Source organism: Thalassophryne amazonica, unplaced genomic scaffold, assembly GCF_902500255.1.
Source record: "Thalassophryne amazonica unplaced genomic scaffold, fThaAma1.1, whole genome shotgun sequence".
NCBI classification, from domain to species: domain Eukaryota; kingdom Metazoa; phylum Chordata; class Actinopteri; order Batrachoidiformes; family Batrachoididae; genus Thalassophryne; species Thalassophryne amazonica.
Genome location: NW_022986272.1, coordinates 55659 through 82918, shown reverse-complemented (window position 1 = coordinate 82918; position 27260 = coordinate 55659). Strand labels below are relative to the sequence as shown.

The 27260-nt window shown below is 40.5% G+C and overlaps 1 long non-coding RNA gene across 1 annotated transcript; it reads right to left on the bottom strand.

The window, feature by feature from the left end:
* Window positions 1-10310: 10310 nt before the first annotated feature.
* Window positions 10311-24704, bottom strand: LOC117505934. Its single transcript, XR_004559312.1, has 3 exons — window positions 24543-24704; window positions 16237-16243; window positions 10311-10321 (listed from the first exon to the last, which is right to left on the bottom strand). It is a non-coding gene; the product is annotated as an uncharacterized LOC117505934 (long non-coding RNA).
* Window positions 24705-27260: the final 2556 nt, after the last annotated feature.

Here is a 27260-nt window from a genome sequence, read left to right as displayed (position 1 = left end):
TGGGATCATTGAGATAGTTGCCTTCCTCCAAGACGGTGGGAGTTTCCCTCCTGTAGGACACAATTAAACATCCTCAGTAATAGTGGGATTAAATCTGTCCTTAGGTTGCAATACCATTGAAAGGTGTACCCATCCAGCCTAACTGCCTTTCCTGTTTTTAGTCTGAATATAGCTGCATTTATTTCCTCTGCTGTAATAGTTTTTATTAAATTCTCATTTTCAAGATCTGAGAGGGAAGGTAAATCTATATAGCTAAGGGTGCCTTCACATATAGTGCGAAGTTTGGACAAAGTGCACACTTAGTGCGCATGACGCAGGAATTGTCTGCAAACCGTGTAATGTCGTCCCTGCCTCTAATGCCTCATACACCTGGTTTTGGTTTAATTCAGTCTCATTTTGTTTTAATTCTTTGTGTCTGGAGTTATTTTAATTCTTCATGTCTGGTGTTGGTTTAATTCTTTGTATCTGGAGTTTTTTAAATTCTGCCTGGTGTTGGCTTAATTCTTTGTATCTGGAGTTTTTTTTTAATTCTGTCTGGTGTTGGCTTAATTCTAAGGGTTTGGAGTTGTTTTAACTCTTTGCGTCTTGTTTTGGTTTAATTCTGTCTGGTTTTGTTTTAATTCTGGCTGAAGTTGGTTTCATTCTTCATGTCTGGAGTTATTTTAATTCTTCGTGTCTGGAGTTATTTTAATTCTTCGTGTCTGGAGTTGTTTTAATTCTTTGTCTCTGGAATTGTTTTCATACTTTGTGTCTGGTTTTGGTTTAATTCTGTCTCATTTTGTTTTAATTCTTCGTGTCTGGAGTTATTTTAATTCTTCGTGTCTGGAGTTGTTTTAATTCTGTCTGCTGTTGGTTTAATTCTTCATGTCTTGAGTTGTTTTAATTCCTTATGTCTGGAGTTGGCTTAATTCTAAGTGTTTGGAGTTGTTTTAACTCTTCGCGTCTTGTTTTGGTTTAATTCTGTCTGGTTTTGTTTTAATTCTGGCTGAAGTTGGTTTCATTCTTCATGTCTGGTTTTGTTTTAATTCTTCGTGTCTGGAGTTATTTTAATTCTTTGTGTCTGGAGTTGTTTTCATTCTTTGAGTCTGGAATTGTTTGAATTCTAGGTGTCTGGAGTTGTTTTCATTCTAAGTGTCTGGAGTTGTTAGAATTCTGTCTGGTTTTGTTTTAATTCTTCATGTTTGGAGTTGTTTGAATTCTAAGTGTCTGGAGTTGTTTTCCTTGTTTATGTCTGGAGTTGTTTTCATTCCTTGTGTCTGGTTTTGGTTTCATTCTGTCTCATTTTGTTTATTTCTGTCTGGAGTTGTTTTAATCCCAAGTGTCTGGAGTTGTTTTAATTCTTCGCGTCTCATTTTGTTTTAATTCTGTCTGGTCTTGGTTTAATTCGTCGTGTTTAGACTTGTTTTAATTCTGTTTCTGGAGTTGATTTCATTCTTTGTGCCTGGTTTCGGTTTAATTCTGTCTCATTTTGTTTTAATTCTTTGTCTCTGGAGTTGTTTTCATTCTTCATGGTTTAATTCTTCGTGTCTGGAGTTATTTTAATTCTTCATGTCTGGAGTTGTTTTGATTCTGTCTGCTGTTTGTTTAATTCTTCATGTCTTGAGTTGTTTTAATTCTTTGTGTCTGGAGTTGTTTTCGTTCTTTGAGTCTGGAGTTGTTTTCATTTGTTGTGTCTGGAGTTGTTTTCATTCTTTGTGTCTGTTTTGGTTTAATTCTGTTTCATTTTGTTTTCATTCTTCATGTCTGGTTTTGTTTTAATTCTTCGTGTCTGGAGTTGTTTTCATTCTTTGTGTTTGGTTTTGGTTTAATTCTGTCTCATTTTGTTGTAATTCTTCGTGTCTGGAGTTGTTTTCATTCTGTCTGGTCTCGTTTAATTGTTCATATCTGAAGTTGTTTTAATTCTGTCTCGTTTTGTTTTAAGTCTTCATGTCTGGAGTTGTAAGAATTCTATGTATCTGGAGTTGTTTTCATTCTTTGTGTCTGGAGTTGTTTACATTTGTTGTGTCTGGTTTTTGTTTAATTCTGTCTCATTTTGTTTTAATTCTTTGTGTCTGGAGTTTTTTTTTAATTCTGTCTGGTGTTGGCTTAATTCTAAGTGTCTGGAGTTGTTTTAACTCTTTGCGTCTCATTTTGGTTTAATTCTGTGTGGTTTTGTTTTAATTCTGTCTGAAGTTGGTTTCATTCTTCCTGTCTGTATGTTTTTAATTCTTCGTGTCTGGAGTTATTTTCATTCTTCGTGTCTGGAGTTGTTTTAATTCTTTGTCCCTGGAGTTGTTTTCATTCTTCATGTCTGGTTTTGCTTTAATTCTTCATGTCTGGAGTTATTTTAATTCTTCATGTCTGGAGTTGTTTTGAGTCTGTCTGCTGTTAGTTTAATTCTTCATGTCTGGAGTTGTTTTCATTTGTTGTGTCTAGAGTTGTTTTCATTCTTTGTGTCTGTTTTGGTTTAATTCTGTCTCATTTTGTTTTCATTCTTCATGTCTGGTTTTGTTTTAATTCTTTGTGTCTGGAGTTGTTTTCATTCTTTGTGTCTGGTTTTGGTTTAATTCTGTCTCATTTTGTTGTAATTCTTCGTGTCTGGAGTTGTTTTCATTCTGTCTGGTCTTTGTTTAATTGTTTATATCTGAAGTTGTTTTAATTCTGTCTCGTTTTGTTTTAAGTCTTCATGTCTGGAGTTGTAAGAATTCTAAGTATCTGGAGTTGTTTTCATTCTTTGTGTCTGGAGTTGTTTACATTTGTTGTGTCTGGTTTTTGTTTAATTCTGTCTCATTTTGTTTTAACTCTTTGTGTCTGGAGTTGTTCTCATTCTTCGTGTCTGGTTTTGGTTTAATTCTGTCTCATTTTGTTTTAATACTTCGTGTCTGGAGTTGGTTTATTTCTGTCTGGAGTAGTTTTAATTCTAAGTGTCTGGAGTTGTTTTAATTGTTCCTGTCTGGATTTGTTTTAATTCTTCAAGTCTTCGTCGTGTCTGGAGTTGTTTAATTCGTCGCGTCTCGCTTTGGTTTAATCGTTGTGGTTAAATTCTGTCTCGTTTTGTTTTAATTCTTTTTGTCTGGAGTTGTTTTAATTCTGTCTGGTGTTGGTTTAATTCTTTGTGTCTGGAGTTGTTTTCAATCTTTGTGTCTGGTTTTGGTTTAATTCTGTCTCGTTTTGTTTTGATTCTTCATGTCTGGAGTTGTTTTAATTCTGTCTGGTGTTTAATTCTTCGTGTCTGGAGTTGTTTTAATTCTTTGTGTCTGGAGTTGTTTGAATTCTTTGTGTCTGGAGTTGTTTTCAATCTTTGTGTCTGGTTTTGGTTTAATTCTGTCTCATTTTGTTTTGATTCTTCATGTCTGGAGTTGTTTTAATTCTGTCTGGTGTTTAATTCTTCGTGTCTGGAGTTGTTTTAATTCTTTGTGTCTGGAGTTGTTTTAATTCTTTGTGTCTGGAGATGTTTTCAATCTTTGTGTCTGGTTTTGGTTTAATTCTGTCTCGTTTTGTTTTGATTCTTTATGTCTGGAGTTATTTTATTTCTTTGTGTATGGAGTTGTTTTAATTCAGTCTGGTGTTAATTTAATTCTTCATGTCTGGAGTTGTTTTAGTTGTTCGTGTCTGGAGTTGTTTTAGTTGTTCGTGTCTGGAGTTGTTTTCAATGTTTGTGCCTGTTTTTCATTTAATTCTGGCTTGTTTTGTATTAATTCTTTTTGTCTGGAGTTGTTTTCAATCTTTGTGTCTGGTTTTGGTTTAATTCTGTCTCGTTTTGTTTTGATTCTTTATGTCTGGAGTTATTTTATTTCTTTGTGCATGGAGTTGTTTTAATTCAGTCTGGTGTTAATTTAATTCTTCATGTCTGGAGTTGTTTTAGTTGTTCGTGTCTGGAGTTGTTTTAGTTGTTCGTGTCTGGAGTTGTTTTCAATGTTTGTGCCTGTTTTTCATTTAATTCTGGCTTGTTTTGTATTCATTCTTTTGTCTGGAGTTGTTTTAATTCTGTCTGGTGTTGGTTTAATTCTTTGTGTCTGGAGTTGTTTTCAATCTTTGTGTCTGGTTTTGGTTTAATTCTGTCTCGTTTCGTTTTGATTCTTCATGTCTGGAGTTGTTTTAATTCTGTCTGGTGTTTAATTCTTCGTGTCTGGAGTTGTTTTAATTCTTTGTGTCTGGAGTTGTTTTAATTCTTTGTGTCTGGAGTTGTTTTCAATCTTTGTGTCTGGTTTTGGTTTAATTCTGTCTCGTTTTGTTTTGATTCTTTATGTCTGGAGTTATTTTAATTCTTTGTGTATGGAGTTGTTTTAATTCAGTCTGGTGTTAATTTAATTCTTTATGTCTGGAGTTGTTTTAGTTGTTCGTGTCTGGAGTTGTTTTAGTTGTTCGTGTCTGGAGTTGTTTTCAATCTTTGTGCCTGTTTTTCATTTAATTCTGGCTTGTTTTGTATTAATTCTTTTTGTCTGGAGTTGTTTTAATTCTGTCTGGTGTTTAATTCTTCGTGTCTGGAGTTGTTTTCAATCTTTGTGTCTGGTTTTGGTTTAATTCTGTCTCGTTTTGTTTTGATTCTTTATGTCTGGAGTTATTTTTAATTCTTTGTGTATGGAGTTGTTTTAATTCAGTCTGGTGTTAATTCTTCGTGTCTGGAGTTGTTTTAGTTGTTCGTGTCTGGAGTTGTTTTCAATCTTTGTGCCTGTTTTTCATTTAATTCTGGCTTGTTTTGTATTAATTCTTTGTGTCTTGTCTTGTTCTAATTCTGTCTGGTTTGGGTTTAATTCTTCATGTCTGGAGTTGTTTTAATTGTGCCTGGTTTTGTTTTAATTCTTCATGTCTGGTGTTGTTTAATTCTTCATTTGTGAGGTTGTTTTAATTTTTCATGTCTGGAGTTATTTTAATTCTTTGTGTATGGAGTTGTTTTAATTCAGTCTGGTGTTAATTTAATTCTTCGTGTCTGGAGTTGTTTTAGTTGTTCGTGTCTGGAGTTGTTTTAGTTGTTCGTGTCTGGAGTTGTTTTCAATGTTTGTGCCTGTTTTTCATTTAATTCTGGCTTGTTTTGTATTAATTCTTTTTGTCTGGAGTTGGTTTAATTCTGTCTGGTGTTTAATTCTTCGTGTCTGGAGTTGTTTTAATTCTTTGTGTCTGGAGTTGTTTTCAATCTTTGTGTCTGGTTTTGGTTTAATTCAGTCTCGTTTTTTTTTTTATTCTTTATGTCTGGAGTTATTTTAATTCTTTGTGTATGGAGTTGTTTTAATTCAGTCTGGTGTTAATTCTTCGTGTCTGGAGTTGTTTTAATTCTGTTTGCTATTGGTTTAATTCTTCATGTCTGGAGTTGTTTTCGTTCGATGTATCTGGTTTGGATTAATTCTGTCTCATTTTGTTTTAATTCTTCGTGTCTGGAGTTTGTTTAATTCTTTGTGTCTGGAGCTGCTTTCTATCTTCGTGTCTGGTTTTGTTTTAATTATTCATGCCTGGAGTTGTTTTAATTCGTCTGGTGTTGGTTTAATTCTTTGTGTCTGGTTTTGTTTTAATTATTTGTGCCTGGAGCTGTTTTAATTCTGTCTGGTGTTGGTTTAATTCTTTGTGTCTGGTTTTGTTTTAATTATTTGTGCCTGGAGCTGTTTTCAATCTTTGTGTCTGGTTTTGGTTTAATTCTGTCTTGTTTTGTATTAATTCTTTTTGTCTGGAGTTGTTTTAGTTGTTCGTGTCTGGAGTTGTTTTCAATGTTTGTGCCTGTTTTTCATTTAATTCTGGCTTGTTTTGTTTTAATTCTTTTTGTCTGGAGTTGTTTTAATTCTGTCTGGTGTTTAATTCTTTGTGTCTGGAGTTGTTTTAATTCTTTGTGTCTGGAGTTGTTTTAATTCAGTCTGGTGTTAATTCTTCGTGTCTGGAGTTGTTTTAGTTGTTCGTGTCTGGAGTTGTTTTCAATCTTTGTGCCTGTTTTTCATTTAATTCTGGCTTGTTTTGTATTAATTCTTTGTGTCTTGAGTTCTAATTCTGTCTGGTTTTGGTTTAATTCTTCATGTCTGGAGTTGTTTTAATTGTGCCTGGTTTTGTTTTAATTCTTCATGTCTGGTGTTGTTTAATTCTTAATTTCTGAGGTGGTTTTAATTTTTCATGTCTGGAGTTATTTTAATTCTTTGTGTATGGAGTTGTTTTAATTCAGTCTGGTGTTAATTTAATTCTTCGTGTCTGGAGTTGTTTTAGTTGTTCGTGTCTGGAGTTGTTTTCAATGTTTGTGCCTGTTTTTCATTTAATTCTGGCTTGTTTTGTATTAATTCTTTTTGTCTGGAGCTGTTTTAATTCTGTCTGCTGTTGGTTTAATTCTTCATGTCTGGAGATGTTTTATTTCTGTCTGGTGTTTGTTTAAGTCTACTTGTCTGGAGTTGTTTTCATTCTTTGTGTCTGGTGTTGGTTTAATTCTTTGTGTCTGGAGTTGTTTTCAATCTTTGTGTCTGGTTTTGGTTTAATTCTGTCTCGTTTTGTTTTGATTCTTCATGTCTGGAGTTGTTTTAATTCTGTCTGGTGTTTAATTCTTCGTGTCTGAAGTTGTTTTAATTCTTTGTGTCTGGAGTTGTTTGAATTCTTTGTGTCTGGAGTTGTTTTCAATCTTTGTGTCTGGTTTTGGTTTAATTCTGTCTCATTTTGTTTTGATTCTTCATGTCTGGAGTTGTTTTAATTCTGTCTGGTGTTTAATTCTTCGTGTCTGGAGTTGTTTTAATTCTTTGTGTCTGGAGTTGTTTTAATTCTTTGTGTCTGGAGATGTTTTCAATCTTTGTGTCTGGTTTTGGTTTAATTCTGTCTCGTTTTGTTTTGATTCTTTATGTCTGGAGTTATTTTATTTCTTTGTGTATGGAGTTGTTTTAATTCAGTCTGGTGTTAATTTAATTCTTCATGTCTGGAGTTGTTTTAGTTGTTCGTGTCTGGAGTTGTTTTAGTTGTTCGTGTCTGGAGTTGTTTTCAATGTTTGTGCCTGTTTTTCATTTAATTCTGGCTTGTTTTGTATTAATTCTTTTTGTCTGGAGTTGTTTTCAATCTTTGTGTCTGGTTTTGGTTTAATTCTGTCTCGTTTTGTTTTGATTCTTTATGTCTGGAGTTATTTTATTTCTTTGTGCATGGAGTTGTTTTAATTCAGTCTGGTGTTAATTTAATTCTTCATGTCTGGAGTTGTTTTAGTTGTTCGTGTCTGGAGTTGTTTTAGTTGTTCGTGTCTGGAGTTGTTTTCAATGTTTGTGCCTGTTTTTCATTTAATTCTGGCTTGTTTTGTATTCATTCTTTTTGTCTGGAGTTGTTTTAATTCTGTCTGGTGTTGGTTTAATTCTTTGTGTCTGGAGTTGTTTTCAATCTTTGTGTCTGGTTTTGGTTTAATTCTGTCTCGTTTCGTTTTGATTCTTCATGTCTGGAGTTGTTTTAATTCTGTCTGGTGTTTAATTCTTCGTGTCTGGAGTTGTTTTAATTCTTTGTGTCTGGAGTTGTTTTAATTCTTTGTGTCTGGAGTTGTTTTCAATCTTTGTGTCTGGTTTTGGTTTAATTCTGTCTCGTTTTGTTTTGATTCTTTATGTCTGGAGTTATTTTAATTCTTTGTGTATGGAGTTGTTTTAATTCAGTCTGGTGTTAATTTAATTCTTTATGTCTGGAGTTGTTTTAGTTGTTCGTGTCTGGAGTTGTTTTAGTTGTTCGTGTCTGGAGTTGTTTTCAATCTTTGTGCCTGTTTTTCATTTAATTCTGGCTTGTTTTGTATTAATTCTTTTTGTCTGGAGTTGTTTTAATTCTGTCTGGTGTTTAATTCTTCGTGTCTGGAGTTGTTTTCAATCTTTGTGTATGGAGTTGTTTTAATTCAGTCTGGTGTTAATTCTTCGTGTCTGGAGTTGTTTTAGTTGTTCGTGTCTGGAGTTGTTTTCAATCTTTGTGCCTGTTTTTCATTTAATTCTGGCTTGTTTTGTATTAATTCTTTGTGTCTTGTCTTGTTCTAATTCTGTCTGGTTTGGGTTTAATTCTTCATGTCTGGAGTTGTTTTAATTGTGCCTGGTTTTGTTTTAATTCTTCATGTCTGGTGTTGTTTAATTCTTCATTTGTGAGGTTGTTTTAATTTTTCATGTCTGGAGTTATTTTAATTCTTTGTGTATGGAGTTGTTTTAATTCAGTCTGGTGTTAATTTAATTCTTCGTGTCTGGAGTTGTTTTAGTTGTTCGTGTCTGGAGTTGTTTTAGTTGTTCGTGTCTGGAGTTGTTTTCAATGTTTGTGCCTGTTTTTCATTTAATTCTGGCTTGTTTTGTATTAATTCTTTTTGTCTGGAGTTGGTTTAATTCTGTCTGGTGTTTAATTCTTCGTGTCTGGAGTTGTTTTAATTCTTTGTGTCTGGAGTTGTTTTCAATCTTTGTGTCTGGTTTTGGTTTAATTCAGTCTCGTTTTTTTTTTTTATTCTTTATGTCTGGAGTTATTTTAATTCTTTGTGTATGGAGTTGTTTTAATTCAGTCTGGTGTTAATTCTTCGTGTCTGGAGTTGTTTTAATTCTGTTTGCTATTGGTTTAATTCTTCATGTCTGGAGTTGTTTTCGTTCGATGTATCTGGTTTTGGATTAATTCTGTCTCATTTTGTTTTAATTCTTCGTGTCTGGAGTTTGTTTAATTCTTTGTGTCTGGAGCTGCTTTCTATCTTCGTGTCTGGTTTTGTTTTAATTATTCATGCCTGGAGTTGTTTTAATTCGTCTGGTGTTGGTTTAATTCTTTGTGTCTGGTTTTGTTTTAATTGTGCCTGGTTTTGTTTTAATTCTTCATGTCTGGTGTTGTTTAATTCTTAATTTCTGAGGTGGTTTTAATTTTTCATGTCTGGAGTTATTTTAATTCTTTGTGTATGGAGTTGTTTTAGTTGTTCGTGTCTGGAGTTGTTTTCAATCTTTGTGCCTGTTTTTCATTTAATTCTGGCTTGTTTTGTATTAATTCTTTGTGTCTTGAGTTCTAATTCTGTCTGGTTTTGGTTTAATTCTTCATGTCTGGAGTTGTTTTAATTGTGCCTGGTTTTGTTTTAATTCTTCATGTCTGGTGTTGTTTAATTCTTAATTTCTGAGGTGGTTTTAATTTTTCATGTCTGGAGTTATTTTAATTCTTTGTGTATGGAGTTGTTTTAATTCAGTCTGGTGTTAATTTAATTCTTCGTGTCTGGAGTTGTTTTAGTTGTTCGTGTCTGGAGTTGTTTTCAATGTTTGTGCCTGTTTTTCATTTAATTCTGGCTTGTTTTGTATTAATTCTTTTTGTCTGGAGCTGTTTTAATTCTGTCTGCTGTTGGTTTAATTCTTCATGTCTGGAGATGTTTTATTTCTGTCTGGTGTTTGTTTAAGTCTACTTGTCTGGAGTTGTTTTCATTCTTTGTGTCTGGTGTTGGTTTAATTCTTATTTTGTTTGAATTCTTCATGACTGGAGTTTGTTTAATTCTTCATTTCTGGAGTCTGTTTAATTCTTTGTGTCTGGAGTTGCTTTAAATCTCTCTGGTGTTGGTTTAGTTCTTTGTGTCTGGTTTTAATTCTTCGTGTCTGGAGTTGTTTAATTCTTACTGGTGTTGGTTTAATTCTTCATATCTATTGTTGTTTTAATGCTTCATGTCTGGTTTTGTTTTAACAACAAAAAGCCAACAGCCTCACCCTTGCTGAGGCTGTTGGCTTTTTACAGACTGCCTTTAACCTTCTGGAACGTCAGCTTGTAAATTTGAATCTCGTTCTTAACGTTTCTAAAACTAAATTTATGATTTTTTCAAATGGCAGGAAGACACCCGAGCACCCTTGTAATGTGTTCTCCCTGCAAGGATACACGATTGAGCTAGTGTCTTGCTACAAGTATTTGGTGTGCTGATTGACGACAGACTTTCTTTTAAGTCTCATATAGTGAACCTGATCAAAAAACTAAAGCTAAAACTGTTTTTTTTTTATCATAACAGGACATGTTTTAGCTTTGCCACTAGGAAGAATTTAGTAGCTGCCACCTTTCTTCCTTTACTGGACTACGGTGACCTTCTTTATATGCATGCCCCTGTTAATTGTCTCCAATCTTTGGACTCTGTGTATCACGGTGCTCTGAGGTTTGTTACATGTTGCAAAACCCTCACTCACCATTGTACATTATATAGCAGAGCTGAGTGGCCCTTGTTGGCTGCACGTCGTCTCTCACACTGGCACATTTTCATTTACAAAGCAATCTTAGGTCTACTCCCCCAATATCTATGTGGCTACATTTAGAGAACCCAGAACACTTATTCCTTGCGTTCCAGTGATTGCTACTTGCTTAATGGCCCCAAAATTCGTACTGAGTTAGGTAAGCAATCCTTGACGTACTTCGCACCTGCTGCCTGGAACTCGCTACAGAGAACTTTGAACTTGAGGGAACTAACTTCTCTTGGAACATTTAAAAACATTATGACGGACATAGTATCTGCCTCATATCATTCTTGTTCCTGCTTATGAGGCCCCATATTTACTCTATGATGTGACCAGATTGTATTTGTCTGTTTTATTGTTGTCTGATTCTATGTTCTCCTCTTGAAACTTTGTTTTTAAGCTGCTTTCTTCTTTGAGATCTTTGTGTCTCAATGGGATCCACCTGGTTAAATAAAGTTTTAATAATTTAATAATAATGTCTGGAGTTGTTTTCATTCTTTGTGTCTGGTTTTGGTTTAATTCTCTCTTGTTTTGTTTTAGTTCTTCAGGTCTGGAATTATTTTAATTTTTTTTTGTGTCTGGAGTTGTTTTAATTCTGTCTGGTGTTGATTTAATTCTTTATGTCTGGAGTTGTTTTCATTCTTTGTGTCTGGTTTTGGTTTGATTATTTGTGTCTGGTTTTGTTTTAATTCTTTGTGTCTGGTTTTGTTTTAATTCTTTGTGTCTGGTTTTGGTTTAATTCTTTGTGCCTGGAGTTGTTTTAATTCTGTCTGGTGTTGGTTTAATTCTTTGTGTCTGGTTTTGGTTTAATTCTTTGTGCCTGGAGTTGTTTTAATTCTGTCTGGTGTTGGTTTAATTCTTTGTGTCTGGTTTTGGTTTAATTCTTTGTGCCTGGAGTTGTTTTAATTCTGTCTGGTGTTGGTTTAATTCTTTGTGTCTGGTTTTGGTTAAATTTTTTGTGCCTGGTTTTGGTTTAATTCTTTGTGCCTGGGGCTGTTTTAATTCTGTCTGGTGTTGGTTTAATTCTTTGTGTCTGGTTTTGGTTTAATTCTTTGTGCCTGGAGTTGTTTTAATTCTGTCTGGTGTTGGTTTAATTCTTTGTGTCTGGTTTTGTTTTAATTCTTTGTGTCTGGTTTTGTTTTAATTCTTTGTGTCTGGTTTTGGTTTAATTCTTTGTGCCTGGGGCTGTTTTAATTCTGTCTGGTGTTGGTTTAATTCTTTGTGTCTGGTTTTGCTTTCATTCTTTGTGCCTGGAGTTGTTTTAATTCTGTCTGGTGTTGGTTTAATTCTTTGTGTCTGGTTTTGCTTTAATTCTTTGTGCCTGGAGTTGTTTTAATTCTGTCTGGTGTTGGTTTAATTCTTTGTGTCTGGTTTTGCTTTAATTCTTTGTGCCTGGAGTTGTTTTAATTCTGTCTGGTGTTGGTTTAATTCTTTGTGTCTGGTTTTGGTTTAATTCTTTGTGCCTGGAGTTGTTTTAATTCTGTCTGGTGTTGGTTTAATTCTTTGTGTCTGGTTTTGGTTTAATTTTTTGTGCCTGGTTTTGGTTTAATTCTTTGTGCCTGGGGCTGTTTTAATTCTGTCTGGTGTTGGTTTAATTCTTTGTGTCTGGTTTTGGTTTAATTCTTTGTGCCTGGAGTTGTTTTAATTCTGTCTGGTGTTGGTTTAATTCTTTGTGTCTGATTTTGTTTTAATTCGTCGTGTCTGGAGTTGTTTAATTCTTCGCGTCTTGCTTTGGTTTAATCGTTGTGGTTAAATTCTGTCTCGTTTTGTTTTAATTCTTTTTGTCTGGAGTTGTTTTAATTCTGTCTGGTGTTGGTTTAATTCTTTGTGTCTGGTTTTGGTTTAATTCTTTGTGCCTGGGGCTGTTTTAATTCTGTCTGGTGTTGGTTTAATTCTTTGTGTCTGATTTTGTTTTAATTCGTCGTGTCTGGAGTTGTTTAATTCTTCGCGTCTCGCTTTGGTTTAATCGTTGTGGTTAAATTCGGTCTTGTTTTGTTTTAATTCTTTTTGTCTGGAGTTGTTTTAATTCTGTCTGGTGTTGGTTTAATTCTTTGTGTCTGGAGTTGTTTTCAATCTTTGTGTCTGGTTTTGGTTTAATTCTGTCTCATTTTGTTTTGATTCTTCATGTCTGGAGTTATTTTAATTCTGTCTGGTGTTTACTTCTTCGTGTCTGGAGATGTTTTAATTCTTTGTGTCTGGAGTTGTTTTCAATCTTTGTGTCTGGTTTTGGTTTAATTCTGTCTCGTTTTGTTTTGATTCAACATGTCTGGAGTTATTTTAATTCTTCGTGTCTGGAATTGTTTTAACTCTGTCTGGTGTTGATTTAATTCTTCGTGTCTGGAGTTGTTATAATTCTTCCTGTCTGAAGTTGTTTGACTTCTAAATGTTTGAAGTTGTTTTCATACTAAGTGTCAGGAGTTGTTTCCATTCTGTCTAGTTTTGTTTTAATTCTTCATATCTGGAGTTGTTTTAATTCTTTATGTCTGGAGTTGTTTTTATTCTTGGTGTCTGGAGTTGTTTTCATTCTTTGTGTCTGGTTTTGGTTTAATTCTTTGTGCCTGGGGCTGTTTTAATTCTGTCTGGTGTTGGTTTAATTCTTTGTGTCTGATTTTGTTTTAATTCGTCGTGTCTGGAGTTGTTTAATTCTTCGCGTCTCGCTTTGGTTTAATCGTTGTGGTTAAATTCGGTCTCGTTTTGTTTTAATTCTTCATGTCTGGAGTTATTTTAATTCTGTCTGGTGTTTACTTCTTCGTGTCTGGAGATGTTTTAATTCTTTGTGTCTGGAGTTATTTTAATTCTGTCTGGTGTTTACTTCTTCGTGTCTGGAGATGTTTTAATTCTTTGTGTCTGGAGTTGTTTTCAATCTTTGTGTCTGGTTTTGGTTTAATTCTGTCTCGTTTTGTTTTGATTCAACATGTCTGGAGTTATTTTAATTCTTCGTGTCTGGAATTGTTTTAACTCTGTCTGGTGTTGATTTAATTCTTCGTGTCTGGAGTTGTTATAATTCTTCCTGTCTGAAGTTGTTTGACTTCTAAATGTTTGAAGTTGTTTTCATACTAAGTGTCAGGAGTTGTTTCCATTCTGTCTAGTTTTGTTTTAATTCTTCATATCTGGAGTTGTTTTAATTCTTTATGTCTGGAGTTGTTTTTATTCTTGGTGTCTGGAGTTGTTTTCATTCTTTGTGTCTGGTTTTGGTTTAATTCTTCGTGTTTGGAGTTGTTTTAATTCTGTCTGGTCTTTGTTTAATTCTTCATGTCTGAAGTTGTTTTAATTTTCTCTCGTTTTGTTTTAATTCTTCATGTCTGGAGTTGTAAGAATTCTATGTATCTGGAGTTGTTTTCATTCTTTCTATCTGGAGTTGTTTACATTTGTTGTGTCTGGTTTTTGATTAATTCTGTCTCATTTTGTTTGAATTCTTCGTGTCTGGAGTTGGTTTCATTCTTCGTGTCTGGAGTTGATTTTATTTCTTCGTGTCTGGAGTTGGTTTCATTCTTCGTGTCTGGAGTTGATTTTATTTCTTTGTATCTGGAGTTGTTTTATTTCTTCGGTCTGGAGTTCATTCTATGTGTTTGGAGGTGTTTTTAGTTTAATTCTATCTCATTTTGTTTTAACGCTTCGTGTCTGGAGTTTGTTTAATTCTTCATGTCTGGAGTTGTTTTAATTCTGTCTGTTGTTGGTTTAATTCTTCGTGTCTGGAGTTGTTTTAATTCTGTCTGGTGTTGGTTTAATTCTTCATGTCGGGTTGTTTTAATTCTTCGTGTCTGGACTTGTTTTCATTCTTTGTGTCTGGCTTTGGTTTAATTCTGTCTCTTTTTGCTTTGATTCTTCATGTCTGGAGTTATTTTAATTCTTCGTGTATGGAGTTTTTTTAATTCTGTCTGGTGTTAGTTTAATTTTTCGTGTCTGGAGTTGTTTTAATTCTTCGTGTCTGGAGTTGTTTTCAATGTTTGTGTTGTGTGGGCCGCTGAGAGGAGGTACTGCTGGCCCACCACCACCAGATGGCGCCCTGCTTGAAGTGCGGGCTTCAAGCACAAGAGGGCGTCATAGCAACCGGGAGTGACAGCTGTCACTCGTCATCAGCACCAGCTGTCACTCATCCACATCACCATCACCATAAAGGCCGGACTGCAACTCGACCTCACCGCCGAGAAATCAACTACCTTAGAGGTAATTCTCTGCTGTACTGAAAACTGTGTCATAGTCTGAACTCTTTTTGCAGCCGCTTTCCTGTGGTGATTGCCTTATCTGCTGGATTGTTGTTTGGTGTGAACAGCGACGGCTTCGCTTCACACCCCAACCAGATAAGTGGTTAGACACGAGCTGCACGAGTGTGTTATTGGAGGTGGAGGTGCTCCCTCCCTAAGGAACACAGACTGTAGGATTACTGAGTGTGCGTACTCACACTCACCTGTGCTGTTTTTGTTCTCTGCCAGCAGTGCCAGGTCTGACAGCTGGAGACGGTGGCCGCCTGGGGACCCAGGACTTGGCGGCTCCGGTGTTCTTCAGATCCGTTGACAGTGAGGGCTGTGTGGGATCCGGCTCGGTTCTGGATGGGCGTCTCCTATCCTCAAGCCTGCCCACGCGTCACTCAACGTATAATTGACTGTAATTCCAAAGCTGTTATCGTCTGTATTCCGTTGTGCACAATTTACAACATTAAATTGTTACTGTTTGGCTTATCTATTGCCCGTTCATTTACGCCCCCTGTTGTGGGTCCGTGTTCCTACACTTTCACAACAGGATTTCTCGGCCAGCGTCATAGATCCCGAGGGGCGTCAACCATCGCTTGAACAGCCAATGGAAGAGCGAGGTGCAGAGGCACCAGCAGGAGGCATGTTAGGTGAGCTGCAGCACATCTTAACCGCTTTTACTGCTCGGTTGGACTTAGTTACAGAGTAGAGCATTATTCTCAATCGAAGGATGGAGGCTCTCACCGCCCAGGTGGAAGCGCATGCTCAGGGCGCTGCTGCAGCACCTCCTCCTGCTGACCGAATGCCAGAAACAGACATTCCACTGGTCGTTCAACGAACCTCCCCACCTTCCCCTGAAGCATACATAAGCCCTCCAGAGCCGTACGGAGGCTGTGTTGAGATGTGCGTGGACTTCTTGATGCAGTGCTCGCTCGTCTTTTCACAGCGTCCTGTCATGTACGCGTCAGACGCTAGCCGGGTGGCTTACATTATAAATTTGCTTCGAGGAGAGGCACGCGCCTGGGCTACGGCGCTCTGGGAGCAGAAGTCACGGCTCCTAACGACATATGCTGGGTTTGTGAGGGCGTTCCGACAGGTGTTCGACCACCCTCATAGAGGCGAGACCGCTTCAAGCGTGCTGCTGTCGATAAGACAGGGGTGTCGGAGCGCAGCGAAGTATGCAGTCGACTTCCGCATTGCGGCAGCGCGAGCCGGCTGGAATGCTGTTGCGCTCCGCGCCGCCTGCATAAACCGACTGTCTCTGGTCCTTAAGGAGCACCTGGTGGCGAAGGACGAGCCGGGGGATTTAGACGGGCTTATTGACCTGGTTATACGGTTAGACAACCGATTAACAGAACACCGACGGGAGCGAGACGAAGGGCGTGGTCAGGCACAAGCCGTCCCTCTTCCTCCCGGGTCCAAAAGGGAGCCTTCTTCCCCATGCTCCACAGCCAGGGCACTCCACATGATGACAGCTCCCCCTGCTGACGTTGTTAGGGAGACTAACAGGGCCAAAAGGTGATCAGATCAGAGACAAAGGAGGCTGGTCCGTGGGGAGTGTTTTCTCTGCAGCTCAACCGAGCATACACAGAAAAAATGCCCCAAACGGTCAATACAGCAGCACTCATCCTTAGATACTGGGCTAAGGGTTGGTCACAATACCCACGCGGGGAGACCCCGAAAATCTGCACGCATCCCAGTCACGATCCTGAGTGGGGTTCTAACCCTTCACGCCCCAGCACTGGTGGACACGGGGTCGGAGGGGAATCTGCTGAATAGCAGATGGGCAAAGGAGGTTGGGCTCCCTCTGGTGGCCTTACCGTCACCATTGTCGATGCGGGCACTAGATGGCACCCTTCTTCCACTAATCACACACCAGACACAGCCAGTGACATTGGTTGCGTCTGGGAATCACAGGGAGGAGATTGTGTTTTATGTAACACCTTCTACCTCCCGAGTGATTTTGGGTTTTCCATGGGTGTTAAAACACAATCCCCGGATTGATTGGCCGTCTGGGGTTGTGGTTCAGTGGAGCGAAACCTGCCACTGGGAGTGTTTAGGATCCTCGGTTCCACCCGGTGTGACAGCTAAGGAGGAGGTTTTAGTCCCCCCCAATCTGGCGGCGGTGCCAGCCGAGTACCATGACCTTGCTGACGTCTTCAGCAAGGATCTGGCACTCATGCTGCCCCAGCACCGTCCGTACGATTGTGCCATTGATTTGATACCGGGCGCTGAGTACCCGTCCAGCCAGCTGTACAACCTCTCACGTCCGGAACGCGAATCAGTGGAGACCTACATCCAGGACTCGTTAGCTGCCAGGTTGATCCGGAACTCCACCTCCCCGATGGGTGCTGGTTTCTTTTTTGTGGGCAAGAAGGATGGCGGACTCCGTCCATGCATTGATTACAGAGGGCTGAACGAGATCACGGTTCGCAACCGATACCCGTTACCTCTGTTGGATTCAGTGTTCACGCCCTTGCATGGAGCCCAAATATTCACGAAATTGGATCTTAGGAATGCTTATCACCTGGTTCGGATCCGGGAGGGAGACGAGTGGAAGACGGCATTTAACACCCCGTTAGGTCACTTTGAGTACCTGGTCATGCCGTTCGGCCTCACCAATGCGCCCGCGACGTTCCAAGCGTTGGTTAATGACGTCTTGCGGGACTTCCTGCATCGGTTTGTCTCCGTATATCTGGACAATATACTCATCTTTTCTCCGGATCCTGAGACCCATGTCAAGCATGTACGTCAGGTCCTGCAGCGATTGTTGGAGAACCGGCTGTTTGTGAAGGGCGAGAAGTGCGAGTTCCACCGCACTTCTTTGTCCTTCCTGGGGTTCATAATCTCCTCCAAGTCCGTCGCCCCTGATCCGGCCAAGGTTGCGGCAGTGAGAGATTGGCCCCAACCAACAAACCGTAGGAAACTGCAACAGTTCCTCGGTTTTGCAAATTTGTACCGCAGGTTCATCAAGGGCTACAGTCAGCTAGTTAGCCCCCTTACAGCCCTGACCTCCACAAAAGTCCCCTTCACCTGGTCGGATCGGTGCGAAGCCGCGTTTAGGGAGTTGAAACGCTGGTTCTCGACTGCACCAGTTCTGGTGCAGCCCGATCCCAATCGCCAGTTTATAGTTGAAGTGGACACCTCTGACTAAGGGATAGGAGCCATGCTATCCCAGAGCAGGGAGTCTGACAAGGTTCTCCATCCATGTGCCTACTTTTCCCGCAGGTTGACCCCGGCTGAAAGGAACTATGACGTCAGCAATCGGGAACTTCTAGCGGTGAAAGAGGCTCTGGAGGAGTGGAGACACCTGTTGGATGGAGCATCGGTACCATTTACGGTTTTCACGGACCATCGGAACCTGGAGTACATTCGGACCGCCAGGTGTCTGAACCCCAGGCAAGCCCGCTGGTCACTGTTCTTCGGGCGTTTTGACTTTCGGATCACTTACCACCCCGGGACGAAGAACCAATGATCTGATGCCCTGTCCCGGGTGCACAAAGAGGAGGTCAAGACCGAGCTGTCAGACCCAACGGAGACCATCATCCCCGAGTCCACTGTCATGGCCACTCTCACCTGGGACGTGGAGAAGACCGTCCGGGAGGCCCTGACACGGAGCCCGGACCTGGGGACAGGTCCGAAGGACAAGTTGTACGTCCCACCAGAGGCCAGGGCTGCGGTCCTAGACTTCTCTCATGGTTCAAAGCTCTCCTGTCATCCAGGGGTGCGAAGGACCGTGGCAGTGGTCTGGCAGCGCTTCTGGTGGGTGTCTATGGAAGCCGACGTCCGGGAGTATGTCCAGGCCTGCACCACTTGCGCCAGGGGCAAAGCCGACCACCACAAGGCCCAAGGCCTCCTCCAGCCTTGGAGGCCCTGGTCTCACATCAGCCTGGACTTTGTCATGGGCCTCCCACCGTCCCAGGGCATGACTACCATCCTCACGATAGTGGACCGGTTCTCCAAGGCAGCCCACTTCGTGGCCTTCCCGTTGCTCCCGACGGCCCAGGAGACTACAGACCTCCTGGTCCACCACGTCGTGCATCTGCATGGGATTCCATCGGATATCGTCTCAGACCGTGGTCCTCAGTTCTCCTCTCAGGTCTGGAGGAGTTTCTGCAGGGAACTGGGGGCCACCGTGAGTCTCTCGTCCGAGTACCATCCTCAGATGAACGGACAGGCAGAGCGGGCGAATTGGAGCAGGCCCTCCGCTGCGTAACCTCCATGCACCCGACGGCCTGGAGCAACCATTTGGCCTGGATCGAGTATGCTCACAGCAGCCAAGTATCATCTGCTACCGGCCTCTCCCCGTTTGAGGTGTGTTTGGGGTACCAGCCCCCATTGTTCCCGCTAGTGGAGGGAGAGGTCGGGGTGCCCTCAGTCCAGGCCCATCTGAGGAGGTGCCGTCGGGTGTGGCGTACCGCCCGCTCTGCCCTGCTCAAAGCCCGGACGAGGGCCAAGAACCATGCAGACTGCCGGCGTTCCCCGGCCCCTACGTATCAGCCTGGGCAGGAGGTTTGGCTTTCCACAAAAGACATTCCCCTGCAAGTGGAATCCCAGAAGTTGAAGAACAGACACATTGGACCTTTCACCATACTCAAAATCCTCAGTCCGGCCACAGTGAAGCCGAAGCTGCCAGCTTCGCTGCGGATCCACCCGGTTTTCCATGTGTCACGCATCAAACCTCACCACGTTTCACCCCTCTGTACCCCAGGACCGGCGCCGCCTCCTGCCCGGATCATCGACGGGGAGCTGGCTTGGACTGTGCGCCAGCTCCTGGACGTCCGTCGGAAGGGCCGGGGGTTCCAGTATTTGGCGGACTGGGAGGGGTATGGACCCGAAGAATGCTCCTGGGTGAAGAGGAGCTTCATCCTGGACCCAGCCCTCCTGGCCGACTTCTACCTTCGGCACCCGGACAAGCCTGGTCGGGCGCCAGGAGGCGCCCGTTGAGGGGGGGGTCCTGTTGTGTGGGCCGTTGAAGAGGAGGTACTGCTGGCCCACCACCACCAGATGGCACCCCGCTTGAAGTGCGGGCTTCAAGCACGAGAGGGCGTCATAGCAACCGGGAGTGACAGCTGTCACTCGTCATCAGCACCAGCTGTCACTCATCCACATCACCATCACCATAAAGGCCGGACTGCAACTCGACCTCCCCGCCGAGAAATCAACTACCTTAGAGGTAATTCTCTGCTGTACTGAAAACTGTGTCATAGTCTGAACTCTTTTTGCAGCCGCTTTCCTGTGGTGTGCCTTATCTGCTGTACTGGCGTTTGGTGTGAACAGCGACAGCTTCGCTTCACACCCCAACCAGATAAGTGGTTAGACAGGAGCTGCACGAGTGTGTTATTGGAGGTGGAGGTGCTCCCTCCCTAAGGAACACAGACTGTGGGATTACTGAGTGTGTGTACTCACACTCACCTGTGCTGTTTTTGTTCTCTGCCAGCAGTGCCAGGTCTGACAGCTGGAGACGGTGGCCACCTGGGGACCCAGGACTTGGCGGCTCCGGTGTTCTTCAGATCCGTTGGCCGTGTGAGATCCGGCTTGGTTATGGACGGGCGTCTCCTATCCTCAAGCCTGCCCACACGTCACTCAACGTATAATTGACTGTAGTTCCAAACCTGTTATTGTCTGTATTCCGTTGTGCACAATTTACAACATTAAATTGTTACTGTTTGGCTTATCCATTGCCCGTTCATTTACGCCCCCTGTTGTGGGTCTGTGTTCCTACACTTTCACAACAGTTTGTGCCTGTTTTTCATTTAATTTGGTCTTGTTTTGTATTAATTCTTCGTGTATTGATTTGTTTTAATTCTGTCTGGTGTTCCTTTAATTCTTCGTGTCTGGAGTTTTAAATCTCTGCATCTGGTTTTGGTTTCATTCCGTCTGGTTTTGTTTTAATTCTTCATGTCTGGAGTTGTTTTAATTCTTTGTGTCTAATTTTTTTCACTCTGTCTGGTGTTGGTTTAATTCTTCGTGTCTGGATTTGTGTTAATTCTTCCTGTCTGGAGTTGTTTTAATTCTTCAAGTCTACTTTTGGTTTAATTCTGTCTGGGTTTGTTTTAATTCTTCATATGTGGAGTTTTTTTAATTTTTCATGTCTGGAGGTGTTTTCGTTCTTTCTGTCTGGACTTGTTTTCATTCTTTGTGTCTGGCTTTGGTTTAATTCTGTCTCTTTTTGTTTTGATTCTTCCTGTCTGGAGTTATTTTAATTCTTCGTGTATGGAGTTTTTTTTTATTCTGTCTGGTGTTAGTTTAATTCTTCGTGTCTGGAGTTGTTTTAATTCTTCGTGTCTGGAGTTGTTTTCAATGTTTGTGCCTGTTTTTCATTTAATTTGGTCTTGTTTTATATTAATTCTTCGTGTCTTGATTTGTTTTAATTCTGTCTGGTATTCCTTTAATTCTTCGTATCTGGAGTTTTAAATCTCCGCATCTGGTTTTGGTTTCATTCCGTCTGGTTTTGTTTTTAATTCTTCATGTCTGGGGAACCACAGAATCTCGTCTCTGCTGTTTGCGGATGATGTGGTTCTGTTGGCTTCGTCAAAACAGGACCTTCAGCGTGCACTGGGGCGGTTTGCAGCCGAGTGTGAAGCGTCCGGGATGAAAATCAGCACCTCCAAATCCGAGGCCATGGTCCTCACCCGGAAAAAGGTGCTTTGCCCTCTTCAGGTCGGTGGAGTGTCCTTACCTCAAGTGGAGGAGTTTAAGTATCTCGGGGTCTTGTTCACGAGTGAGGGATGGATGGAGCGTGAGATCGATAGACGGATCGGTGCAGCGTCTGCAGTGATGCGGTCGCTGTATCGGACCGTCGTGGTGAAGAGAGAGCTGAGTAGGGGGGCAAAGCTCGCGATTTACCGATCGATCTACGTTCCGATCCTCACCTATGGTCATGAGATTTGGCTCATGACCGAAAGAACGAGATCGCGAGTGCAAGTGGCCAAGATGAGTTTCCTCCGCAGGGTGGCTGGGCCCTCCCTTAGAGATAGGGTGAGGAGCTCGTTCACTCGGGAGGAGCTCGGAGTCGAGCCGCTGCTCCTCCACGTCTAAAGAAGTCAGTTGAGGTGGCTCGGGCATCTTTTCCGGATGCCCCCTGGATGCCTCGCTGGAGAGGTGTTCCGGGCACGTCCCATGGGGAGGAGGCCCCGGGGAAGACCCAGGACACACTGGAGGGACTACATCTCTCGGCTGGCTTGGGAACACCTTGGGGTTCCCGAGGAGGAGCTGGGGGAGGTGTGTGTGGATCGGGAGGTCTGGGTGGCTTTGCTTGAGTTGCTGCCCCCGCAACCCGACTCCGGATAAAGCGGAAGAAATTGGATGGATGGATGGAGGGATGTTTGGAGTTGTTTGAATTCTTTGTGACTGGAGTTGTTTTAATTCTTTGTGTCTCATTTTTTTCATTCTGTCTGGTGTTGGTTTAATTCTTCGTGTCTGGAGTTGTGTTAATTCTTCCTGTCTGGAGTTGTTTTAATTCTTCAAGTCTACTTTTGGTTTAATTCTGTCTGGGTTTGTTTTAATTCTTCATGTCTGGTGCTGTTTTAATTCTTTCTGCTGTTGGTTTATTTCTTCATGTCTGGAGTTTTATTTCTGTCTGGTGTTGTTTTAAGTCTACATGTCTGTACTTATTTTGTTTGAATTCTTCATATCTGGAGTTTGTTTAATTCTTTGTGTCTGGAGTCATTTTAATTCTGTCTGGTGTTAGTTTATTTCTTTGTGTCTGGTTTTGTTTTAATTCTTTGTATCTGGTTGTGATTTCATTCTCTCTCATTTTGTTTTAATTCTTCAGGTCTGGAGTTATTTTAATTCTTCCTGGCTGGCATTGTTTTAATTCTCTCTGGTGTTGGTTTAATTCTTCATGTCTAGAGTTGTTTTCAGTATTTGTGTCTGGTCTTGGTTTACTTCTGTCTCATTTTGTTTTAATTCTTTGTGTCTGGAGTTTTTTTTTAATTCTGTCTTGTGTTGGTTTAATTCTAAGTGTCTGGAGTTGTTTTAACTCTTCATGTCACGTTTTGGTTGAATTCTGTCTGGTTTTGTTTTAATTCTGTCTGGTTTTGTTTTAATTTTTCATGTCTTGAGTTGTTTTAATTCTGTCTGGTATTGGTTTAATTCTTCGTGTCTGGAGTTGTGTTAATTCTTCCTGTCTGGAGTTGTTTTAATTCTTCAAGTCTACTTTTGGTTTAATTCTGTCTGGGTTTGTTTTAATTCTTCATGTCTGGTGCTGTTTTAATTCTGTCTGCTGTTGGTTTAATTTTTCATGTCGAGTTGTTTTATTTCTGTCTGGTGTTGTTTTAAGTCTACATGTCTGTACTTATTTTGTTTGAATTCTTCATATCTGGAGTTTGTTTAATTCTTTGTGTCTGGAGTCATTTTAATTCTGTCAGGTGTTAGTTTATTTCTTTGTGTCTGGTTTTCTTGTAATTCTTTGTATCTGGTTGTGGTTTCATTCTCTCTCATTTTGTTTTAATTCTTCAGGTCTGGAGTTATTTTAATTCTTCCTGGCTGGCATTGTTTTAATTCTCTCTGGTGTTGGTTTAATTCTTCATGTCTAGAGTTGTTTTCAGTATTTGTGTCTGGTCTTGGTTTACTTCTGTCTCATTTTGTTTTAATTCTTTGTGTCTGGAGTTTTTTTTAATTCTGTCTTGTGTTGGTTTAATTCTAAGTGTCTGGATTTGTTTTAACTCTTCATGTCACGTTTTGGTTGAATTCTGTCTGGTTTTGTTTTAATTCTGTCTGGTTTTGTTTTAATTTTTCATGTCTTGAGTTGTTTTAATTCTGTCTGGTATTGGTTTAAGTGTCTGGAATTGTTTTATGTCTTCGTGTCTGGTTTGGTTTCATTCTGTCTTTGTTTTAATTCTTTGTGCCTGGGTTTGTTTGAATTCTAAGTGTCTGGTGTTGGTTTAATCCTAAGTGTTTGGAGTTGTTTTAATTCTAAGTGTCTGGAGTTGTTTTCATTCTTTGTGTCTGGAGTTGTTTTAATTCTCAGTGTCTGGTGTTGTTTTCATTCTAAGAATCTGGAGTTGGTTTAATTTTGTCTGGTTTTGTTTTAATTCAAAGTGTCTGACTTTTTTTCATTCTGTCCGGTGTTGGATTCATTCTTGGTGTCTGCAGTTTATTTATTAAACAAACTCCAGACATGAATTCTAAATGTCTGGAGTTGTTTTCATTCGGTCTGGTTTTGTTTTAATTTTTCATTTCTGGAGTTTTCATTCTTTGTGTCTGAAGTTGTTTTCATTCTTTGTTTCTAGTTTTAGTTTAATTCTGTCTCATTTTGTTTGAATTTTTCCTGTCTCGAGTTATTTTAATTCTTCTTGTCTGGAGTTGTTTGAATTCTGTCTGGTGTTGGTTTAATTCTTCGTGTCTGGAGTTGTTTGAATTCTTCATGTCTGGAGTTGTTTGGAATCTTTGTGTCTGTGTTTTTGGTTTAATTCTGTCTCGTTTTGTTTTGTTTCTTTGTGTCTGGAGTTTTAATTCTGTCTAGTGTTGGTTTAATTCTTCGCTTCTGGTTTTGTTTTCATTCTGTCAGGTTTTGTTTTAATTTCTTGTGTCTCGAGTTGTTTTAATTCTGTCCAGTATTGGTTTAAGTCTTCGTGTCTGGAGTTTGTTTAATTCTTCGTGTCTGTTGTTGTTTTCATTCTTTGTGTCTGCTTTTGGTTTAATTCTGTCTCATTTTGTTTTCGTTCTTCGTGTCTGGAGTTTGTTTAATTCTTCATGTCTGGTGTTGTTTTCATTCTTTGTTTCTGGTTTAGGTTTAATTCTGTCTCATTTTGTTTTAATTGTAAGTGTCTGGAGCTTTTTTAAATCTTCAGGACTGGTTTTAGTTTATTTCTGTCTGGTTTTGTTTTAATTGTAAGTGTCTGGAGCTTTTTTAAATCTTCAGGACTGGTTTTAGTTTATTTCTGTCTGGTTTTGTTTTAATTCCTTGTGTCTGGAGTTGTTTTCTTTCTTTGTGTCTAGAGTTGTAATTCTGTCTGGTGTTGGTTTAATTTTTCGTGTCTGGAGTTGTTTTCATTCTTCATGTCTGGAGTTGTTGTAATTCTGTCTTATTTTGTTTTAATTCTTCATGTCTGGAGTTATTTCAATTCTTTTTGTATGGAGTTGTTTTAATTCTGTTCTGGTGTTAGTTTTGTTCATGTCTGGAGTCATTTTAGTTGTTCATGTCTGGAGCTGTTTTCAATTTTTGTGTCTGGTTTTCATTTAATTCTGTCTTGTTTTGTTTTAATTCTTCATGTCTTGAGTTGTTTTAATGATTTATTAAAACAACTCACTGATCATGTTTTTCTGTTCACACCTTGAAAGTACTAACTGGAATTATTTTTTTATTTTTGGTCCTTTTTAAGCAAGGGATTAAGTATTATCACATTTTTGTTTTTAATCTGTAAATATAACCAGCTAAAATTTGCTAACCCGATCTTTGTGCACACTGATTAAGTCGACGGTACCACAAAAATTACCTTTGTGTTGCTTTTTCTTGTCCTTCCAGTGACGGTAGCAAAAGACGCAATGCCCTCAGCATTGTTATTAATTAGATTTAAACATTGTGCCTGTGTGTATGACGGAAATGAAATCCTTCTGCCTCTAATGTACTTTTAGACTTTTAACCAGAGAAAAGTAAGGTAGAAGTATCTATCTTTTGAAAAAAAAAAAAGTGGTTAAAGTGTTGGGCTTGAGACCAGAGGATCCTTGGTTCAAATCCCAGCCTGACCGGAAAATCACTAAGGGCCCTTGGGCAAGGTCCTTAATCCCTTAGTTGCTCCCAGTGTGTCGTGAGTACCTTGTATGGCAGCACCCTGACATCTGGGTGAATGTGAGGCATTATCTTTCAAGGGTTTTGAATGTCTGATGCAGATGGAAAAGCGCTGTGTAAATGCAGTCCATTTACACATTGTCAGGTTCCTGGTTTTATGGGTTGTTTTTGCGTTCTGTCTGTCTCTTGTTCTGTCTCTGTTCTATCTTTCTGCTTGGGTTTTCTCTGTCTTGTTGTTTCTTGCCTTTCTCTCCTGGCGCTTGGTGGTGGGTGTCTCCCTCTGTCTGGCCACACCCTCAGTTCCTTGTGTTTTTTTTTTTTTTGTTTGTTTGTTTGTTTGTTTGCCTTGCCTTGATTGCTTCATTGTGTTTTTTGATTACCTGCCTGTGTACCTCGACCACGCCTAAGCCTGATGATTTTGTTACTGTTGCTTCTTTTGGACTGCTTATCTGTGTACTGACCCCTGCTAACGAACCAAGTAAATGCTTTTACTCCACTGAGTTGTGTACTTGCGTCCTGCATTTATGTCCAGCCTGCTTCACCAGCCAACTCTGATACACAGAAGACAAATGAGGCCAAATGCCACACGAAGGAAGATTCAAATGGCACTTGTGAAAAATCAGAGTTGTACTTGAATGCCTTGTAAAGCAGTCAGCACAACCATTCAGCCACAGCACATGCACTCCACATTCGCATCACGTTCATGTTGGAGACCCAAACAGCGTGCTGCCATCTGATCATGGTGGCAACATTCGCATGGCATGTCGTATGCATGTCGGACCATTCTGACCGTGGTCGAGAGGCTGCACGAAATCATCCACTACATTTGTGCAGCAAATACCCAGTGCCCAGGTCACCACTGTCGAGGTGCGGTGGAGGTTGCAACAGCTCAAAGGGAGGTCAGTGTGTGTGTCCCCGGAGCACCACAAATTGTGTGTGAGTGTGTTGTGCTGCCCCAGCACCACAAATGACGTGCGAGTATGTCTTGTCCAACATTGCTGAGGTGTGACCAAGGACTGAGGTGGCGAAAGCTCGAACGTCAGCTAGAGTGCAGTGCAGTCACTGTCCATCACAGCGCATACACCGGGGCAGGCTATCATATCCATGATGAACGTCATTTAACACATACATTGTCATTCCCTCCCATGCAGATGTGCACAGCGTGCTGCCTGCCAACGACAAGTCAATGCATGAGACAGGGCCGGTGCGCTGCTACCAGACACTGCTGAATGGGATATGAGAGCTGTCAAACACCCATCATGATATATACAGCATGTCCCTGTGGAGGTGGAATCACAGGCATGCAGTGTGCCCAGCCCTACAAAAATAAAAACCCTACCCTGTGCCTCACGCCACGGAACACACGATCGCAATGTCCACATGGTCCATCCGTCAGGACATATGCATGTACTAGTGAGGACAGTAACAGTGAGCCCATTCATGTGAGCAGTTTGCTGCTCTGGGCAGGGGGGCATGTCGCTTGTCGGTGATGATATGATGTCCGTATTGACATGATCACAGGCGATCACATCCACTACAATTGTGCGTTTGTCAAGGGACTGTGGTTGACATGTAATCACGTCATGGGTTGGATGTCAATCGAAATCAAGCAGGGAGGGAGCTGACCACGGCCACCAGCTTACACCACTCCACAATAGTAGAGAAGCTTGACTCTTCTACTGGACTGGGTTGCTTGACACGAGGACATTTCGCTTCTAATCGCAGAAGCTTCTTCAGCTAAAATTCTTGCTGTGGTAGTCTGACTTCTGTCTTGGCTCTTGTAGAGAAGAATGATAAGAGTCAGAGACAGTGTCTTGACTCTTCTACCACGTACGTTATAATCCACATGACATGCCTTCAGCATGCCACGTGCCAAGCAGCCACAGTTAACTCTACGTGCAGACTCTCCATGTGGCCGGCCGCTGTCACATCCATGTGGCTGCCTGATGTGTTCATGATGTGAGCACCTGGACACCTCACATCCATGTGGACAGAGCTGCACCAGGCCCACAGCCACTGTGAACTTCACTGGCCTAACCTCTGGTCACTGCGTGCACGAAGGTGAGAGGGATGTTTTTAATTTCATTTTATTTCATATCATGTCATTCCATTAATTCCTTGTTCCATTAATTCATTAATTCCATTAATTCATGTCATTCCATTAATTCCATTTGTTTCCTCAATTCCAAAACATGATTGTCTTACATTTCAATGGTACATTCATTGTTCTTA